Source organism: Crinia signifera, chromosome 8 (assembly GCF_055691185.1).
Source record: "Crinia signifera chromosome 8, ASM5569118v1, whole genome shotgun sequence".
NCBI lineage: Eukaryota > Metazoa > Chordata > Amphibia > Anura > Myobatrachidae > Crinia > Crinia signifera.
The window spans coordinates 141,982,538-142,002,882 of record NC_139224.1 but is presented as its reverse complement, the minus strand read 5'-3'; positions in this window follow the sequence as shown (position 1 = coordinate 142,002,882).

Below are 20,345 nucleotides of genomic sequence, written 5' to 3'. Positions count from 1 at the left end.
GTCATGCTGCTCACTCAAGATTCTGCGCAACAGAATCTGCTGCCATGGACCTCATTAACATGGTAAATATGATATTACATTTATAAATTATTAATATAAATGATGTAATTGGTTGTATATAACTTTATAAGATGTTGGATGTAAGTAAGCATTAGTCACTGTGGGCCTTATTGTGGTCGATGCGTACTTTCCCGAATTCTTTTTTTTGCGCATGCGTGGGCAACGCTATGCGCATGTGCCACACATGGGCCCTTATTCTGGTTGGTGCGGCCAGAGCCGCACACGGGGCTCCGGCCGCACAAACCAATCCCCGCCCACGAGACGGATCGCCACGGCCGTCCGTACACGGACGGCTGGCGATCCGCATAAAAATTGTGGAGGCGTACGCCTCCACCATGGTGGGAGCTGCCCCCTGCATTCGATGGTCGTCGACCATCGAAGGCAGGTCCGCACGCCCCAGCAGCTCCCGCAAGCTGAGACCACACGGACAATCGTCCGTGTGGTAGCTTGTATGGGGGCTGAAAGCTGACATCCGGCGACGTCAGCTTTCCGCCCCCATGAGCTGCGTCATGCCCTCATTTCCATGCATACGCCCCGCGTTTGCATGGGAACGCCCATGAAACGCGGAGCGTACAAATAGGGAAATGAGGGGATGAAGCCCCTCACGCCCCTATACGCCCCCTTTGCGGCGGACGAAATACGTCTGCGGCGAAGGGGGCTGCACATGCGCAGAATGACCTCTGCGCATGTGCAGACTGTAAACATCGGCGGTACGGCCGCACGCGGGCCGTACCGCACGAAACAGAATAAGGGCCATGGTCTCCGTACTTGTTCGCACTAATACCATACAGAAATGTGCACCGCATTCACTCGTGAAATATGGGCGTCTTATGGGCAGTGTTCCCTCTAAGCTGTGCGCACGTGCGCGCGCACACAACTCGGCGAGCGTGCGCACACACATTTCAACAGAGCGCACAAAGCAGCAGTGGTCCCTTGTTGCAGTTGTGGACTCAATTAATGTGTGTTTCACCCATTAACTACATTGTGTGTTGTGTTTGAATGTTTAAACGTTTAATATCATTTTGAAGTGATGTTAACACAAATGCTTAACGTCATTTTCCAGTTATATATAAGTGACGCACAAAAATTTTAATTTCCTTCCAAAGTTGCACAGCAAAAATCTTTTGCCGCACACAGCCTTCGTAAAATTAGAGGGAACATTGCTTATGGGCGTCATTTGGAACTACACAGGGGCGTTGTTTCAAAGTGGGCTAAACTTGGCGTAAACATGGGCGTGCATGAGGGAGTGCACTCATTCTGGTAGGCGTGCATTCGGACAGCACACCGAATGCACACGAACCAAAAGGCAAGAAATATGCGGTGTCCATAAGCAAGTATTTCTTTGCGGACACCACTCGGTCATGCGCTAGGCAATCGGAACGCCCAATCAGCACCTCAACCAACGTCAGCTGAACACAATACAATCAACTCCTTTACTCATTACTCATTAATTACACTCTTGTCATTGCTTCAATAATAAATAAATACACCCCATCGGAGCGTACGGCCAGGTTCCCGTCCGTTCTGACGCGGTAAGACCGTGCAAACGCTGTAAGACCGTGCAGAATATGTGTGTTTCCACCGCACACGCAAGGTTTGGATGTCGTCCGTAAACACGCCCTGTTCTTCCAGTGTGAGTCCGTCCATATGCGGAGGTCCGGTGGGCGTTTCTTCGGACGATGTCCGCACAGCGTGGCGTGCGGCCCGCTCCGAAAGATTTCGGAAATGTACGCACCAACCAGAATAACCTCCTGTGTTATAGGATCAATCTGTTCAGTCCTCTGTATGTGATCTACTCTACTGTCCAATTACTGCTACAAGTAAACTCTGCACTCTGACAGCCGGCCACTATTACTGACTACAGATGTGTCCTGCTTCAGCTTTGCTGCGTATAGCAGCTTGCTGTAGTGGGATTGCAGTGTAAGCGCATCGCAGCAGGCTCCCATAAAGCAGCGGGGTGCATGTACCCGCACCAGCCAGCTCCTATATAAGTGAATGCATAGCGGGAGTGTACGCATACCATATGCCCGCTATGCCGCGCATTGTGCAGCAGTGAATAAAGATTGTGGCTTTATGGAAAATAGCTGAATCTTTTCGACGGCTGACGCAGCTGTTAGCTATGCTATAACTATTGGCAGATAAGTAAAAGATCTACATGGGTGTTTTTTTATTGGGAGGTGACTTTTCTGCATTTCATAAATAGGATTAATAAATATAAAGAGCATCACAATGGAGTACATACTCAACTAAAGCCCTGTACACGGGGAGACTTGAGTCCTGTGCTGCTTAAGCACAGATGGCTCAGCACACATCGCTGCACACATGGGACTCACCTGCTATATGCGCTGAGCAATCTGTGCTGAGCAGTGTTTGCCTATGCGGACTGGTGATGTAAGCAGGATAGAACGTGCATGCACTGTCTATATCTGTGGGCGATAGTGACGTGCAGGGCTGCGAACCACCATAGCTATAGGGTGTACAAAGGGAGCGATCCGAGCTTCATTTCTAAGTGTCCTAGATAGATCGCTTAGAAATAGGGCATAAATCGCCCGTGTGTTTGCCCCTCACCTGCATCATCCCACTGGTTTCTCTGCAGTCATTCCTGTTAGACAGACAATAATCAGATAAGTAACGTTAGACTATTGTATAGTGACAATATAACAATGTACAGATATGTTTCTATCAAACACCAATACATATATTTCTAGTGATAACAGGTATAGAAAGTTCTGGCCGATGTCACTTAGTGCCCCATGCCTATGTGATATGTTGTGTATATCTATAAGATGCGTGTAAGTAATGCATGTAGTCTTATTTACAAATGTCTATACAATTGCCAAGCAAGACCTGAGCAGCCATTGTTACACAGACACATCAGCATTAAGGCCCATAGACATGGGGTGACTTTAAGCAGAAAGTCGCTCAAAAAAGCAGGTTTGAGCGGCTTTCAGCTCAAAGCCGCCCAGTGTGTGCCCCGGCCATGAGCGCTGCTGCACGCTCCCGCATCATCGCCAGGAAAGCCGTTCATCTGCTGCTATTACAAGCAGATGAGCGGCTTTGAGGACGGCATTGCATAGCTCTGCACTATGCAAAGCCGTCCTCCCCCGCCGGGCAGGGGGAAAGCCGCCCAGTGAGTATGCACTGAGAAGCTTTCCCCCTCAGCGATGATAGCGATCATCGCTGTGCACACACACACTGGGCATAATCGCCCAGTGTGTATGGACCTTTAGGACACATATGACAGGAAATGGCAGAATGGTTACATGTTCTTGGAATTGGGAATGTAATGTGAGACACACAACAGATCCCAGATAGAATGTCAGTAGTAACATACTGTGGCCATGGAGAAATCCCTTTATATTCTTCTGTGCCGGCAGCAGAAATGTTTGTACAATGATTGTATTGAGCAACTGTGCTGTATAATTACATCCAAATACCTTTTTCAGCTTGTCAATAACCATCTGGGCCAAGAACCAGGAGTTACTGACAACATCCGCCACCACCCCTTCTTCCAGCACATTGACTGGGTCGCCATGGAATCCCTTGGGATGGAGCCCCCATACTTCCCTGTAAGTATAAAACAGAACTTCCATGAGCTACTCATTGCTGGTCAGCAGATAATGTATAAGTGCCAAACACATACTTGGGGTGTGGATTAAGGGATCGGCTCTGTCTATATAGACAGCCATTATGTCAGCATGCAATAGGCTGACAGGGTCACTAATTAGACAGTGTCTAGGATAGACAGGGTGAAACGTTTAACTGACAAATTGTCAAGTTTTAGTCATTTTAGCCCTACTCCACCCCCTAATGCCTAACCCTAACTATACACCCCAGTGTCTAAGCCTAACTCTCCCCTTCTGCAGCCTGACCCTGACCTTAATCCTAACTGCCCCCTAGTGCCTAACCCTAACTGTCCTCTTCTGCAGACTAACCCTGACCTTAATCCTAACCCTACCTGAGAGAGCTCAATAAGATTTGGCACATGATGGGCCTTTTCTTATACATGAATTACATGGGATTTATCACACATAATCTCGGAGAGCTGCAGGCAGGGGGTGTATGAATTGAAAAATACTATTCAAAAGATCAGGTGGCTGCTGATTGGCTGAAAGAGATCTCTCAGCCAAATAGTGGCCACCCAGTCTTTTGAATAGGATTTTTCAATTCTCCTTGCCACCTGCCGCACCCTGTTCATCACACCCAGGATGTCCTGCTGACTGCTGCACATAAGATGTATTTTATGTGCAGCCCGTCCGAGCTCTGATCCGATGCGCACGGGACTGCGCATCGGATCCGATCGGATGTCAGAGACAATCTGCTGGATCCTCTGGCCCAAATCGCATAACATATGGGGACCTTAACAGTGTAAAGTTCCCTAACACAGTTATTCTTGTGCTCAGGATTACATAAAAATCACTGACAAAGACACATTTTTAGTTTTCTTGGTACTTGTTTCCTAGCACGGCCACAATCTTGTGGATCGTGTACCTTTAAGTTAAGGTACACGATCCACACGATGGACCCGATTTCCTTTGAAATCAGGTCCATTTTGCCGGCAAAGGTACAAAATCGGGGGCATCGCGTCGGTCGGGACCATTAACATTGGTCCCGACGCGACCGACGCGATGCCCCCGATTTCCCCATAGGCTTCAATGTTAAAATATATTTTAACATTGAAATCGTGAGGATCGCGTCGGTCTTGTGCCATTATAATGGCACAAGATGAGATGGACTTGATTAAGTCCATCTCACCTTTTAAAAAATGTGAAAAATGTGAAATGGGCCAATATGACCCATTTCACATTATAGATGTCCCCGTCGTCACCCCACGATAGACGCCAACCCGAAGCGTGGCGAGCGCAGCGAGCCCGCGAGGTGCGGCGGTGCGCGTCCTCCGACCTTTTAATTCCCCTACTATCCACGTCGGCGTGGAGTTGAGAATAGAATAGTGTGGCGAGCGCAGCGAGCCACCGAGCCCGAAGCGTGGCGAGCGCAGCGAGCCCAGCGAGGGGACGCGGATACCTGAACAGGTAAACGCGTCCCTTCGCGGGCTTCCCAGGTGTCCGCGTCGCCATGAACACCTGGGAAGCCCGCGAGGGGACGCGTTTACCTGTGAAGGTATCCGCGTCCCCTCGCGGGGCTCGCTGCGCTCGCCACGCTTCGGGCTCGGTGGCTCGCTGCGCTCACCACACTATTCTATTCTCAACTCCACGCCGACGTGGATAGTAGGGCATGAAAAGGTCGGAGGACGCGAACCGCCGCCCCTCGCGGGCTCGCTGCGCTCGCCACGCTTCGGGTTGGTGTCTATCGTGGGGTGGGGTTTACGTCGTTAAATTTGGGGGTCTAGGGAATATTTTACATTGAATCCAATGTAAAATCGGGTCCCAGGGACCCGATTTACATTTCATTCAATCAAAAAATCGGGTCAAAAATCGGGTCGGTCGCGTCGATCGCATCGCATGCGACCAAATCACATGCGATGCGATCGACCCGATTTTTCTGACACGACCACCCCGATGTAAATCGGTGTGGCCGTGCTAGGAAACAAGTACCGTTTTCTTTCTAGCAGGGGACACACAAGTAGGAAGGACATAATTACTATGTTACCAATACTTTCTTATTGTCCCAGATGTGAGCTCTGTTACATCTTCTGACATTTTTCTAATATAATTGATAATCCTGCGCCTCATAATAAGCTGACAAGGAGACAAAGTGGACTATAGAGCACAGGTTACACTTTCCATAGTGAGCTTCTGGAATGTCATTTTCCTCTCTGCACTTCTAGAGTATATAGATGTCTCTTGATAGCACAGAGTAGACGAACGAACACCTATAATTGCACCATAGCGACCTCACATCTACTGTAATGCTGTGGTTATATATATATATATATATATATATATATATATATATATATATATGGTCTGAGCGACACCTTTATACATTTATGCAACACTTATGCCACTGCCTTTAGCTTTATATATAGGCATTTTCTTAGGGTCTATAATGGAAACTACTATAAATAATCTTTATATAAAGAAGTTTGCTAAATGCCTCTGTTCTGTCTTACACAGTCCTATGGTACATGTAATAATCACTGATATACACTGTTACTTCTTATTTCTGTAGGCATTCTTTCCACCCTCTGCCTCCAGTAATAACTATCTAGAACTAATGGAGGCAGAAGAGGCCAATTACCCACCAATTACAGCGGCGGAGCAGGCAAATTTTACGGGTTTCTCGTCAATTACCTCCAGCTGGAGAAGCTTCCCAAATCCACCTGGTCTAAGTTCATCTAGTGAGGCAGAGGCACTGCTGGATGCGACCATGCCAGGTTCTGCATGTAAGTACATTATATCTTCATTTTTCTTATTATCGTTAACCATGTTTGATTGAAGACTTCAACTTTAAATGGGGGCATGATAAAGAAAGTAAAAGGGAGCTAGATCTGGGTATAGCAGTATTATAATAACCAATAATACATGTTCAGAATGGAAAGTTGTACACTAAAGGGGCGTACACCCGGGGAGATTTCAGGTCATTCTCTAAGTGATCTCACTAGAAAATGCCCCTACATTTGCTGGTGAATTTATTCCAGCACTACATTATCTATGCGGCATGTAATATACATAGATGGTACGTACAGCAAAAGGATTAATCAGTGTATTGGAATATATGTATGATAGTAGTAATGCAGAGAACTCAGTGTACATATATCCCTTTGGAGCGAAGGAGAAATTAACTGAGTTCTCTGCATTACTACTATCCTGTAGGGTGGGGGAATTCTGTGATTCTCTTGCCTTGTTTAGCCCCTCTGTTGCCTGAACTAGCCCCTACCTTGCCTGAACTAGCCCCTCCGTTGCCTGAACTAGCCCCTCCCTTGCCTGAACTAGCCCCTCCCTTGCAAGCACTTGCAATGGACCAATGAGTTCATTTGAGCAACTTGCCACTTCTGTGTACCACACATTTATTTCCTACCTGCTATTCATTATGATCAACCTGGCCCTGATTCGCAGCCGCGCAGGGGGAGGGGGGGTACGCAGGCACTGCGGAAGAAGTTTGGTCCACACGCAACGCTGTGAAATTCATTTCATGGGGACCAGAATAAGGTCTTTACTGAGAACCTGTAAAAGAAAGATCCGTAAGCAGGGAAAAAGATTTTGCGACCTCTCTGTAACTAAAGATACTCAGTCTGTACCCCTTCAGTCTCATTTACATATTATATCCTGTAAATGCAGCCAGCGTACAATTACTTACAAACACTCTATCCCATCCTCCATTTCCCATAAGATGTGGCCCCTCCCCATAGAACCCCCTGATGTGCAGGTCCAGGTGCTTACTCTACAGATGAGCGCATTAGTGCAAACAGAAGCGTCACAAAGCAGCTTATGCTCTGCAGTCCCGTAATGTTACATTCTAGTAAATTATCCAAGTGTCTATAGATTTCATCATGGAAACAAAAGATATATATTATGCTATTTTATATCTTGTTATAAATGTGACCAGATTGCACATGGAGTAATAGGTACAATGTTCTTTTGTTATCATATAGAACATCAGCTGAAATACAGAAGGTAAGAGGATGGATGTCAACAGGTAAGATATGAAGGCGTGTGATCTACAGTGGCAAAGGCTACACACCGGTCAGGTAGTATAAGACCTTTGTATTTGGTGGTGACGCTGGTAAGAGCAGTTTGGGAATAGGATGCAGGAGGCAGAAAGGTGGTGGTGGTGGAAAAGAAAGGAGAGGAGAGGAATGGGATGAAGAAAGCAGGCGGTGGCAGCAAAGAGAGGAGGTGACAGGGAATGAGACGCAGAATATAGGCGGTGGCAGCATAGAAAGGAGAGGAGAGGATGGGGAATGAGACGCATTAAGCAGGCGGTGGCAGTAAATAAAGGAGAAGAGGTGACAGAATGGGATAAAAAATGCAGGCGGTGGCAGTAGAGAGATGGTGACGGAAGAGATGAAGCAGGCGGTGGCAGAATTTTTTTTAAATTTACATTAGAAAAAAAATGTAAGCATATAAATTATAAGAAATTATAGTGAAAAGATATAGTAGAGTGAGATCAATAGTGAGATATAGAGTGAATAAATAAATAGATAGTAGATGAATAGATAGATAGATAGGGGAATGAGATAAAGAAAGCAGGCGGTGGAGGTTGAGAGAAGAGAGGAGGTGACGGAAGAGATGAATCAGGCGGTGGCAGCAAAAAAAATTTAAGCAAATAAATCATAAGAAATTATAGTGAAAAGATATAGTAGAGTGAGATATAGAGTGAATAAATAAATAGATAGTGGATTAATAGATAGATAGGGGAATGCGATAAAGAAAGCAGGCGGTGGAGGTTGAGAGAAGAAAGGAGGTGACGGAAGAGATGAGGCAGGCGGTGGCAGAAAAATATGTAAATTTACATTTGAAAAAAATTGTAAGCATAGAAATTATAACAAATTATAGTGAAAAATTATAGTAGAGTGAGATATATAGTGATATATAGAGTGAATAAATAAATATATAGTGGATGAATAGATAGAAAGGGGAATGCGATAAAGAAAGCAGGCGGTGGAGGTTGAGAGAAGAGAGGAGGTGATGGAAGAGATGAAGCAGGCGGTGGCAGCAAAAAAAATTTTTAAGCATATAAATTATAACAAATTATAGTGAAAAGATATAGTAGAGTGAGATATATAGTAAGATATAGAGTGAATAAATAAATAGATAGTGGATGAATAGATAGATAGGGGAATGAGATAAAGAAAGCAGGCGGTGGAGGTTGAGAGAAGAGAGGAGGTGACGGAAGAGATGAAGCAGGCGGTGGCAGCTAAAAAAATGTAAGCATATAAATTATAAGAAATTATAGTGAAAAGATATAGTAGAGTGAGATATATAGTAAGATATAGAGTGAATAAATAAATAAATAGATAGTGGAAGAAAAGAGGAATGCGATAAAGAAAGCAGGCGGTGGAGGTTGAGAGAAGAGAGGAGGTGACGGAAGAGATGAAGCAGGCGGTGGCAGCAAATTTTTTTTTAAAGCATATAAGTTATAAGTAAATTATAGTGAAAACATATAGTAGAGTGAGATATATAGTGAGATATAGAGTGAATAAATAGATAGTGGATGAATAGATAGATTGGGGAATGTGATAAAGAAAGCAGGTGGAGGAGGTTGAGAGAAGAGAGGAGGTGACGGAAGAGATGAAGCAGGCGGTGGCAGAAAAAATGTTAAATTTACTTTTGAAAAAAATTTTAAGCATATAAATTATAAGAAATTATAGTGAAAAGATATAGTAGAGTGAGATATAGAGTGCATAAATAAATAGATAGTGGATGAATAGATAGATAGGGGAATGCGATAAAGAAAGCAGGCGGTGGAGGTTGAGAGAAGAGAGGAGGTGACGGAAGAGATGAAGCAGGCGGAGGCAGCAAAAAAAATTTAAGCATATAAATAATAAGAAATTATAGTGAAAAGATATTGTAGAGTGAGATATAGTGAATGAATAAATAGATAGTGGATGAATAGATAGATAGGGGAATGCGATAAAGAAAGCAGGCGGTGGAGGTTGAGAGAAGAGAGGAGGTGACGGAAGAGATGAAGCAGGCGGTGGCAAAAAAATATGTAAATTTACATTTGAAAAAAATTTTAAGCATAGAAATTATAACAAATTATATTGAAAAATTATAGTAGAGTGAGATATATAGTGAGATATAGAGTGAATAAATAAATAGATAGTGGATGAATAGATAGATAGATAGGGGAATGCGATAAAGAAAGCAGGCGGTGGAGGTTGAGAGAAGAGAGGAGGTGACGGAAGAGATGAAGCAGGCGGTGGCAAAAAAATATGTAAATTTACATTTGAAAAAAATTTTAAGCATAGAAATTATAACAAATTATATTGAAAAATTATAGTAGAGTGAGATATATATAGTGAGATATAGAGTGAATAAATAAATAGATAGTGGATGAATAGATAGATAGATAGGGGAATGAGATAAAGAAAGCAGGCGGTGGAGGTTGAGAGAAGAGAGGAGGTGACGGAAGAGAGGAAGCAGGCGGTGGCTGAAAAATATGTAAATTTACATTTGAAAAAAATTTTAAGCATAGAAATTATAAGAAATTATAGTGAAAAATTATAGTAGAGTGAGATATATAGTGATATATAGAGTGAATAAATAAATATATAGTGGATGAATAGATAGATCGGGGAATGCGATAAAGAAAGCAGGCGGTGGAGGTTGAGAGAAGAGAGGAGGTGACGGAAGAGATGAAGCAGGCGGTGGCAGCAAAAAAATGTTAAATTTACTTTTGAAAAAAATTTTAAGCATATAAATTATAAGAAATTATAGTGAAAAGATATAGTAGAGTGAGATATAGAGTGAATAAATAAATAGATAGTGGATTAATAGATAGATATGGGAATGCGATAAAGAAAGCAGGCGGTGGAGGTTGAGAGAAGAGAGGAGGTGACGGAAGAGAGGAAGCAGGCGGTGGCAGAAAAATATGTAAATTTACATTTGAAAAAAATTTTAAGCATAGAAATTATAAGAAATTATAGTGAAAAATTATAGTAGAGTGAGATATATAGTGATATATAGAGTGAATAAATAAATATATAGTGGATGAATATATAGATAGGGGAATGCGATAAAGAAAGCAGGCGGTGGAGGTTGAGAGAAGAGAGGAGGTGACGGAAGAGATGAAGCAGGCGGTGGCACAAAAAATGTTACATTTAAATTTGAATTTTTTTTTAAGCATATGAGTTATAAGAAATTATAGCGGAAATATATAGTAGAGTGAGATATATAGTGAGATAGAAAGTGGATAAATAAATAGATAGTGGATGAATAGATAGATAGGGGAATGCGATAAAGAAAGCAGGTGGTGGAGGTTGAGAGAAGAAAGGAGTTGACGGAAGAGATGAAGCAGGCGGTGGAAGCAAAAGAACATTTTAGCATAAAAGTTATAAGAAATTATAGTGAAGACATATATATCAGAGTGAGATGTCTAGTGAGAGAGAGAGTGGGTAAATAAATAGATGGTGGATGAATAGATAGATAGATATCTAGTGGGTAGATAGATAGATAGTGGATGAATAGATAGATAGTGGGTAGATAGACAGATAATGGGTAGATAGATAGTGGGTAGGGGAGTGCAATAAAGAAAGCAGGCGGTGGAGGTTGAGAGAAGAGAGGACATGATGTGGAAAAGGAAGAAAGCAGGCGGTGGCAGCAGAGACAATAGGTGGCAGGGGATCGGACACAGGAAGCAGATGGTGCAGCAAAGAGTGGAGGACACAGAAAACAAACAGTGGCAGCAGAGACAGTAGATGAAGGGGAATAAGATGTAGGAAACAGGTGGTGGCAGTAGAGAGAGGAGGTGACAGAATGGGATGAAGAAAGCAGGCGGTGGCAGCAGACAGTAGGTGAAGGGGAGTGGGACGCAGGAAGCACGCAGTGGCAGTAAAGAGGAGAGTAGGTGATTAAATTGGATGTAGAGAGCAGGCCGTGGCAGCAGAGAGAAGAGAGGAGGTGATGGGGACAGGGATGAAGCAGGCGGTGGCAGCAGGTTTCATATTTTTGTGTCAGTTTATTTTTTCATAATACAACAACACAATAAAGGCGTGTGATGGTCTGGCTAGAGGGGGAAACGGATGGAGGCCAGGTTTTTTTTTCTTAATTTCAATTATTTTGTGATGTTGTATTATGAAAAAAAAAACTCAACACAAAACATGCCTAGAAAGGGGCAGTGGTGGCAGAGAGAGAAGGTGATGGGAAACTGGATGCAGAAAGTAGGGGGCGCAGCAGCAGAAAGCACAGAGGAAGACATAGGGAATAGGATGCAGAAAGCAGGTGGTGGCAGCAGAGACAGTAGGTGACAGGGAATGGGACACAGGAAGCAGGCAGTGACAGCAGAGAGAGGAGAGGAGGTGATGGAATGGAATGAAGAAAGCAGGCGGTGGCAGCAGAGACACTAGGTGAAGGGGAATGGTACGCAGACTACAGGCAGTGGCAGCATTTAAATGAGTGTCATCTACAGTGGCAAAGGCTACACACAGGTCAAGTAGTATAAGACCTTTGTATTTGATGATGACGCTGGTAAGAGCATTTTGGGAATAGGATGCAGAAGGAGGCATAAAGCAGGTGGTGGTGGCAAAGAAAGGAGAGGAATGGGATGAAGAAAGCAGGACGTTTCAGCAAAAGAGAGGAGGCGACAGGGAATGAGACACAGAATATAGGCGGTGGCAGCACAGAAAGGAGAGGCAAGGATGGGGAATGAGACGCAGGAAGCAGGTGGTGGCAGTAAATAGAGGAGGTGACAGAATGGGATGAAAAATACAGGCGTGGCAGTAGAGAGAAAAGGAGGTGATGGAAGAGATGAAGTAGGCGGTGGCAGAAAAAAATGTAAATTTACATTTGAATTTTTTTTTAAGCATATAAGTTATAAGAAATTAAAGTGAAAAGATATAGTAGAGTGAGATATATAGTGAGATAGAGAGTGGATAAATAAGTAGATAGTGGATTAATAGATAGATAGATAGATAGGGGAATGCGATAAAGAAAGCAGGCGGTGGAGGTTGAGAGAAGAGTAGAGGTGACGGAAGAGATGAAGCAGGCTGTGGCAGCAAAAGAAAATTTAAGCATAAAAGTTATAAGAAATTATAGTGAAGACATATATATTAGAGCAGTGGTTGCCAACCCGTCGCTCGCGGCAGCGATTCGGGTGGCTCGACCACTGCTGCCCACCTGCCCGTCTCCCCCTCCCTCCCCCTCAATCCCCGGCACTAGTTCAGACTAGAGGGGAGGAGAGAGCATCATGCGTCTCTCCATTCCCCTCAGTGTATATCCCTGTGACTGGGTCTGAGCGGTCAGCCAATCAGAGCTCGCTGGCCGGCAGCCAATCAGGAGCCGGCCCGCAAGCTTTCTTTTGCTGACCGCTCAGACCCAGTCACAGGGAAGGGAAGTGACAAGAGACGCAGAGGCGAGACGACGTGTGTGCGACAGCATCAGGGTGGACAGGGAGCCGGGTGACGAGCCGGCGTCTGTGAAGAGACGCATATCTACGAGCCGGGTGCTCCGGCGGTGACTGACAGGAGGACGGCGGCAGATCAAAGGAGGAGGCCGCAGCGGGAGAGAGTGACGGTCGGAGCCTGCATATGGGGCAGTCCTGAGGTAACATCCCCTGGTCATCCCATCCACCAATTCGCTCCTTACCCAACAACGCTTACCCATTCACCGATTCCAATCACTTAAAGGTGCCTCACCTGAAACCCCAGCAGGGCTCATAGAGACACTGTGTATGGCGATATTGTGGGCATATCTGACACTATTGTGGGCATATCTGGCACTGTGGGGGCATTGCTGGAACTGTGGGGCATACATGTTCCTGACACTGTGGGGGCATTCTGGACACTGTGGGGGCATACCTGTTTCTGGCCCTGTGGGGGCATACCCGGCACTGTGGGGCATACGTGTTCCTGACACTGTGGGGGCATTGTGGACACTGTGGGGGCATACCTGTTTCTGGCACTGTGGGGGCATACCCGGCACTGTGGGGCATACGTCTTCCTGACACTGTGGGGGCATTGTGGACACTGTGGGGCATACCAGTTTCTGGCACTGGGGGCATACCCGGCACTGTGGGGCATATCTGTTCCTGACACTGTGGGGGCATTGTGGACACTGTGGGGGCATACCTGTTTCTGGCACTGTGGGGGCATATCCGGCACTGTGGGGCATACATGTTCCTGACACTGTGGGGGCATATCCGGCACTGTGGGGCATACGTGTTCCTGACACTGTGGGGGCATTGTGGACACTGTGGGGGCATACTGGTTTCTGGCACTGTGGGGGCATACCCAGCACCATGAGGTCATACCTGGCACCATGGGGGTATTCCTGTTTCTGGCTCTGTGGGGGCATACCTGGCAATGTGGGAGCATATATGTATTTGTCACTATTGGGGACATATGTGTATCTGGCACTATTGGGGGCATGTGTGTATCACACCCCCATTTTCATTGGACGCATGATGTGGCGTGGTTACACCCATTTTTTGGTGAGCGTGTACACCGCACACACAGTATGGTATGTGGTATAATGTGTCAGGGGCATTACAGTGTGTGGCATAATCTGCAAAGGGCATTATTTGGTTATTAGGCAGATTTTTTTTTTTTTTTTTACAATTTAGTAGCTCTTTTTGTGGTTTATTTTGCCACGAGTAGCTCACACCCCAAAAAAGGTTGGAGACCACTGTATTAGAGTGAGATGTCTAGTGAGAGAGAGAGTGGATAAATAAATAGATGGTGGATGGATGAATAGATAGATAGATATCTAGTGGGTAAATAGATAGATAGATAGTGGATGGATGAATAGATAGATAGTGGGTAGATAGACAGACAGATAATGGGTAGATAGAGAGTGGGTAGGGGAGTGCGATGAAGAAAGCAGGCGGTGGAGGTTGAGAGAAGAGAGGACGTGATGTGGAAAAGGAAGAAAGCAGGCCGTGGCAGCAGAGACAGTAGGTGGCAGGGGATGGGACACAGGAAGCAGATGGTGGCAGCAAAGAGTGGAGGTGACGATGAAAAGGACACAGAAAACAAACAGTGGCAGCATAGGGTGAAGGGGAATAGGATGTAGGAAACAGGTGGTGGCAGTAGAGAGAGGGAGTGACAGAATGGGATAAAGAAAGCAGGCGGTGGCAGCAGACAGTAGGTGAAGGGGAGTGGGACACAGGAAGCACGCAGTGGCAGTAAAGAGGAGAGTAGGTTGTAACGATCAGATCAGGTGATCGATCAAATTAACGTATGCCTCCTGTTATGATTATCTGTGCAATCAATGTATGTCTGGTATGTTTGGTAAAATCATGCCGCCTGTGATTATTATGTGGGAGATCAGAACATGTCATGTATTATGTGTGTGGACTATTGGTGACCCAGGGAGTGTAGCCATCTGTGGACTCCTCTGGAGTTAGGATGTAAGATAAGATCTGAGACCCCTCATAAACCAGATTGGGGGGGAGAGCAATAGTGTCCAGCCAACCGGCCAAAGTGGCTCTGGCCCTGCACTAAATGACCTCTTATCACTTGAGGAATGTATAAGATCTACTTCAAAGCAGGGACAAATTCTTTATGGGAAAGATCTAGGGACCTTCACTAGGCTCAGCAAGGGAATGGTTAAAAATCCCAAGGGTGGGAGGGATGAGGGAGGCTGCAGATAAAACCTCTGTACCTTGGGATAGTCAGAGTCACTACCTGGGGGTCGAGCAAGCAGGCTGTAGGCGACGAGAGATTTCTTGTGGAGGACCCCCCCACTTCAGGATTGTAGGATACGATTCTGTCTTTTTTTTCCTTTTATTTTATTACTGAAATTTGCATTTAAAACTTGTGTGTACTTTTAAAATCATTGTAAAATCTTGTAATTATTTTCTAAAGCTCTGTAGTATTTCTAGGAATAAATAATACATATTCCCAGTTCTGGTTCTGTGTTCCTAAGACTCATTAGCCTCGGAAGAGAAAGGCTGGCAAGCGTTACCATTGTTATCTTGTATTGTGTGGTCAGGGGCGAGCCAAGCCGCCCCTTGCGCAGTTTCAGGCGCTAAAATCAGGTTTTGGCTGGTGGCAGTGTACCTCAAGGAAAGGACCCGAGTGTCCTGAGTGAACCCCAGTCACGGCCGGCGCTGCTCAGATTGACGTATCGGAGCAGGCGACCGGTGGGTCCGTGACATTTGGCGGCAAGCGGTGGGGTGGAGAATTCATTTTTCTCTTTAAGAACTTAAGTGAGTGTGGGTAGAATTTTGTGAGAAATACCCACATCACCAGAATCAGAACTCAGAGCTTTACTATAGTTTTAAAAGTCACACAGTGAGTGCAATTTCTGTTCCCCTCCCTTCTCTTGTTTTTCTTTCCTATCATTTTATTTGACAAGTGTGAGACTCCGGATGGCTGATTACCAGCAGATGAGGAGAGATGACCTGGCGGTCGTGTGTGTGCAGAGGAATATCCCTTGGTCTGGCCAGAGTAGAAAACGTATGATTCAGGCACTAGTGGATGCCGATCGGACTCTAGCTGCTGGAGGAAACCAGTCCATGGACAATCCTACCCCAGGGGCTCAGTCAGCACTGGACAGTACAAACGATGCCGTGCCAGGGTCAGACACTTCTGCTGGACCCAGCAAGTCTACACTGCAGAGCGACCTTCTAGCTGCTAGCAGGCAATTGAAGAATGTGAACCCCGTATTCGCTTTGCAGCTGGTGCAGTTCTGCCAAGGCATTGTCGACAGAGAGGCTGCGGAGCGCAAAGCCACTGTGGACAGAGAGGCTGCGGAGCGCAAAGCCGTACGGGAGGCTGCAGAGCGTCAGGCCCAGCGTGAGTACCAGTTGGAACTGGTGAGGCTCAGGGGGCTGATCGCTGTTGGTGAACCAGTGGAGGATGATACAGGGCATCATGATGGCGAACCTTTACGTGAGACTTTATCTGCCGTGGCTACTGAGTTAGCAGGAGATGGGCTTCGTACTGAACTTTTACTGTCTGCAGAAGTAAATAATGTGTTGGATCATGATGTGGACTCTGTTATCAATCATGGGGAGCCTAACAAGGGACAGAGGTCCCAAATGACCGCTGACGCGAATTTCACCGGACCGCGTCATGCACAGTTCCCTGTCTTGGAAACAGACAGAGGAAGCCAAGTGAGTGTCAGCTTGGTTGTGAGTAATGAGCTGGCCCTGGACACTACAACCGATGCTCAGAGAGGTGACATCTCTGCTAGCACCAGGGAGACTGTAGGATGTGTGGCAGTCAGGGAGACTGCAGAGTACCAATCCCCTACAGCACCAGAAGAGCCCAGTGGGTATATTGACCCAGTGGAGGATGATGATATGTTTACCCTACTGAGCACAGAGGAACTAACGGAAGAATGCCAGCTGCAAGGTATCTCCTGCCACAACCATACTCGTGGGGAGATGATCACGCAGCTCACCCAGGCCAGTTACGATGGGTGCAATGCCTTCAGCCAGTATCGTGCAGCATTTCGTTTCTGGGGTCCATCCGCGTCTCCTTGGGTGCTTCTGAGAGAACTGGGACAATGTTACAAATTTGCGCAGCAGGAGGTCGATGCTTGGAGAAAGCTGGATACCCCATTTTGGGGAGATCAGTGCCGCCGGATAGGTGTGGAGTGGCGTCGCCTAGAACAGCTGCTGTTACCAGCTCTGGAAGCAAAGTTCCAGTTTAAACGGTTGGGAGAAGCAGAAGCTGAGGATGTCAGCAGCTTGCTCTCACCAGGAATGCCCCACCAGGACAAGGTAACTCTGCCTACTACAGTCGTCATGGAGCCTGCTCAGGAGACCTCACATCACAAGGCCCAGTTTAAACTGCTGGAAGATGTGAGCAGCATGTTCCCACCCGTTGCTCCAGATTTGTTGCCGGAATGGGCTGACTGCATAGTGAAAGTATGCAGGGGAGAGACTATGTCGGAAATAGGACTTTCTGACTGTATGCACACAAGTATGTGTGGGACTACTGATGTGGGACTTTTATTAACTCCACACATATCTGTCGCTAACCCTTCTGAACCATATGATGCATCTCAGGTAGTATGTAACCATGCTGAACATTGCAATGTTGTTATTTTGTGTGAAGCCCCTGGGATGATCTGTGATAGTGCCGTACCTTCGGTAGAGGTGGAGGGTGAGTTAGAGACAGGTATAGTGGGTAATCCTTGCCAGTTTGTGGGGTTAAATGAATGCCCTAATCTAGTGGGGAATGAGACACCCTCACTCACCAGTGGTAGGAGTGCTGCTGGTGATGTCATTAGGGTTGCTGTGCTAGAAGTTAACCCTGTTCTTCCAGTGATGTCTGGTTGTGACATGGTGCCATGGGACGCTAACTGCACCAATGGGACCGATCTGAGTTGGTTGCAGGCAGAGCATGTACCTGCCAATAAGTTACTGGTGACACCATGCTCAGATAACCCCATTCCTGCTCAGAGACAATGGGACCCAGATATAGCGTTTTTGCCATGGTGCAATTGTAAGCCAGCAGGATGGGCCCCATGTGTTGTGGAAGATGCACAGGCTAATTTGCAGGTATTGCAGGATGTCTCCCCAGGTTATGATAGTGATGTTGCTGTTGATAATGTGATGTCTTGCGCTACTGTGGGAACTGTGGTACCAGGTATAATAAGTGACCTGGTGGGCCCTGTGTGCCCTGTAGACCTGTCAGATAGGGAGAGAGTGTCCCTTACTGCAGCTTTCCCCCCAAACCCCCCTCCTTACTGTAGCCACACAAGAACAGATACAGGAACACAGCAGGGGTTCCCTCCAGACACTGAGAATCCTCCAGAGAGTGCATTTTTCCAGCATCACTGGATAACGGATGCCTCTCCTGAGAACCTCAGTGGCACCCCCCCAGCCACAGAACCTGCGGGTCTGGGAGGGAAGGTCAGGCTCAGGAAGGTGTCCTGGACTGCCATGGAAAGCTTGGCTTTCCACGCAGAACTGAGAATCAACCCTGCACAGGCTGCCCCATACCTGGGAAGTGGGAAAGATACACCTGGGTGCAGTGAGAGGGTTGTTTCAGGAATAGAGCCAGTGGCTAGTAGGGAAGCTGCTGTGTGTAACCAGAAGGGTGGGAGGGCCCGTGAAGAACAGGTAAACTCAGCTCCATTAACCTCAGAAAAGCTGAGCTGGGATGTTCCCAAGACAGGGGACAATGACCTGCTGGTATTCCCCCTTGCAGAAACGTGCCCCCCTTCGCAATTCACACACACAGACAAAGAGGGAGAATCTCCTCACAAAAGGATGAGGTGTGAGGTGTTGAGTGAGTGGACCTTCCCCCCAGTGAAGGGGAGGGGGGGTCAGTCAGCTCAGGAGAGGTGCTGGGAAGACATGTTTAAGTCTGTATATAGTGCTGGGAGAATGCCCCACACCTGTGGTATAGTTAAACGTGCCGAGTTACGAGTCCCAGGGGGATGGCCATTTGGGGTGTGGCGGAATGGTCTGGTACTGATCTCAGTGAGTAAGGCCAAACTGCCAGCTGCAGGGGAGAATCCATGCCCAGGAGTTCGACGCACAGCTGTGGTGGGCTGTGTCAATGCCAGCCAGGATGGAAAAGGGGGACACAGCTTCCACTATATCAGTGTGCTCACAGACTATGGGTCAGGTGGTTTCAAGTATAGGGAAATGTTAGTACAGATCCCGCAGAATCAGTGGCAGTCTGTCTCAGCACAGAGACCACTGCTACCTGTCCAGGTGATGTAGTTAATAGCGCACCGATGAGACGGTGACGTGGGTCACCGCCTCTGTGCGCCATTTTAAAAGGGGGAGGTGTAACGATCAGATCAGGTGATCGATCAAATTAACGTATGCCTCCTGTTATGATTATCTGTGCAATCAATGTATGTCTGGTATGTTTGGTAAAATCATGCCGCCTGTGATTATTATGTGGGAGATCAGAACATGTCATGTATTATGTGTGTGGACTATTGGTGACCCAGGGAGTGTAGCCATCTGTGGACTCCTCTGGAGTTAGGATGTAAGATAAGATCTGAGACCCCTCATAAACCAGATTGGGGGGGAGAGCAATAGTGTCCAGCCAACCGGCCAAAGTGGCTCTGGCCCTGCACTAAATGACCTCTTATCACTTGAGGAATGTATAAGATCTACTTCAAAGCAGGGACAAATTCTTTATGGGAAAGATCTAGGGACCTTCACTAGGCTCAGCAAGGGAATGGTTAAAAATCCCAAGGGTGGGAGGGATGAGGGAGGCTGCAGATAAAACCTCTGTACCTTGGGATAGTCAGAGTCACTACCTGGGGGTCGAGCAAGCAGGCTGTAGGCGACGAGAGATTTCTTGTGGAGGACCCCCCCACTTCAGGATTGTAGGATACGATTCTGTCTTTTTTTTCCTTTTATTTTATTACTGAAATTTGCATTTAAAACTTGTGTGTACTTTTAAAATCATTGTAAAATCTTGTAATTATTTTCTAAAGCTCTGTAGTATTTCTAGGAATAAATAATACATATTCCCAGTTCTGGTTCTGTGTTCCTAAGACTCATTAGCCTCGGAAGAGAAAGGCTGGCAAGCGTTACCATTGTTATCTTGTATTGTGTGGTCAGGGGCGAGCCAAGCCGCCCCTTGCGCAGTTTCAGGCGCTAAAATCAGGTTTTGGCTGGTGGCAGTGTACCTCAAGGAAAGGACCCGAGTGTCCTGAGTGAACCCCAGTCACGGCCGGCGCTGCTCAGATTGACGTATCGCATAGGTGATTAAATTGGATGTAGAGAGCAGGCCGTGGCAG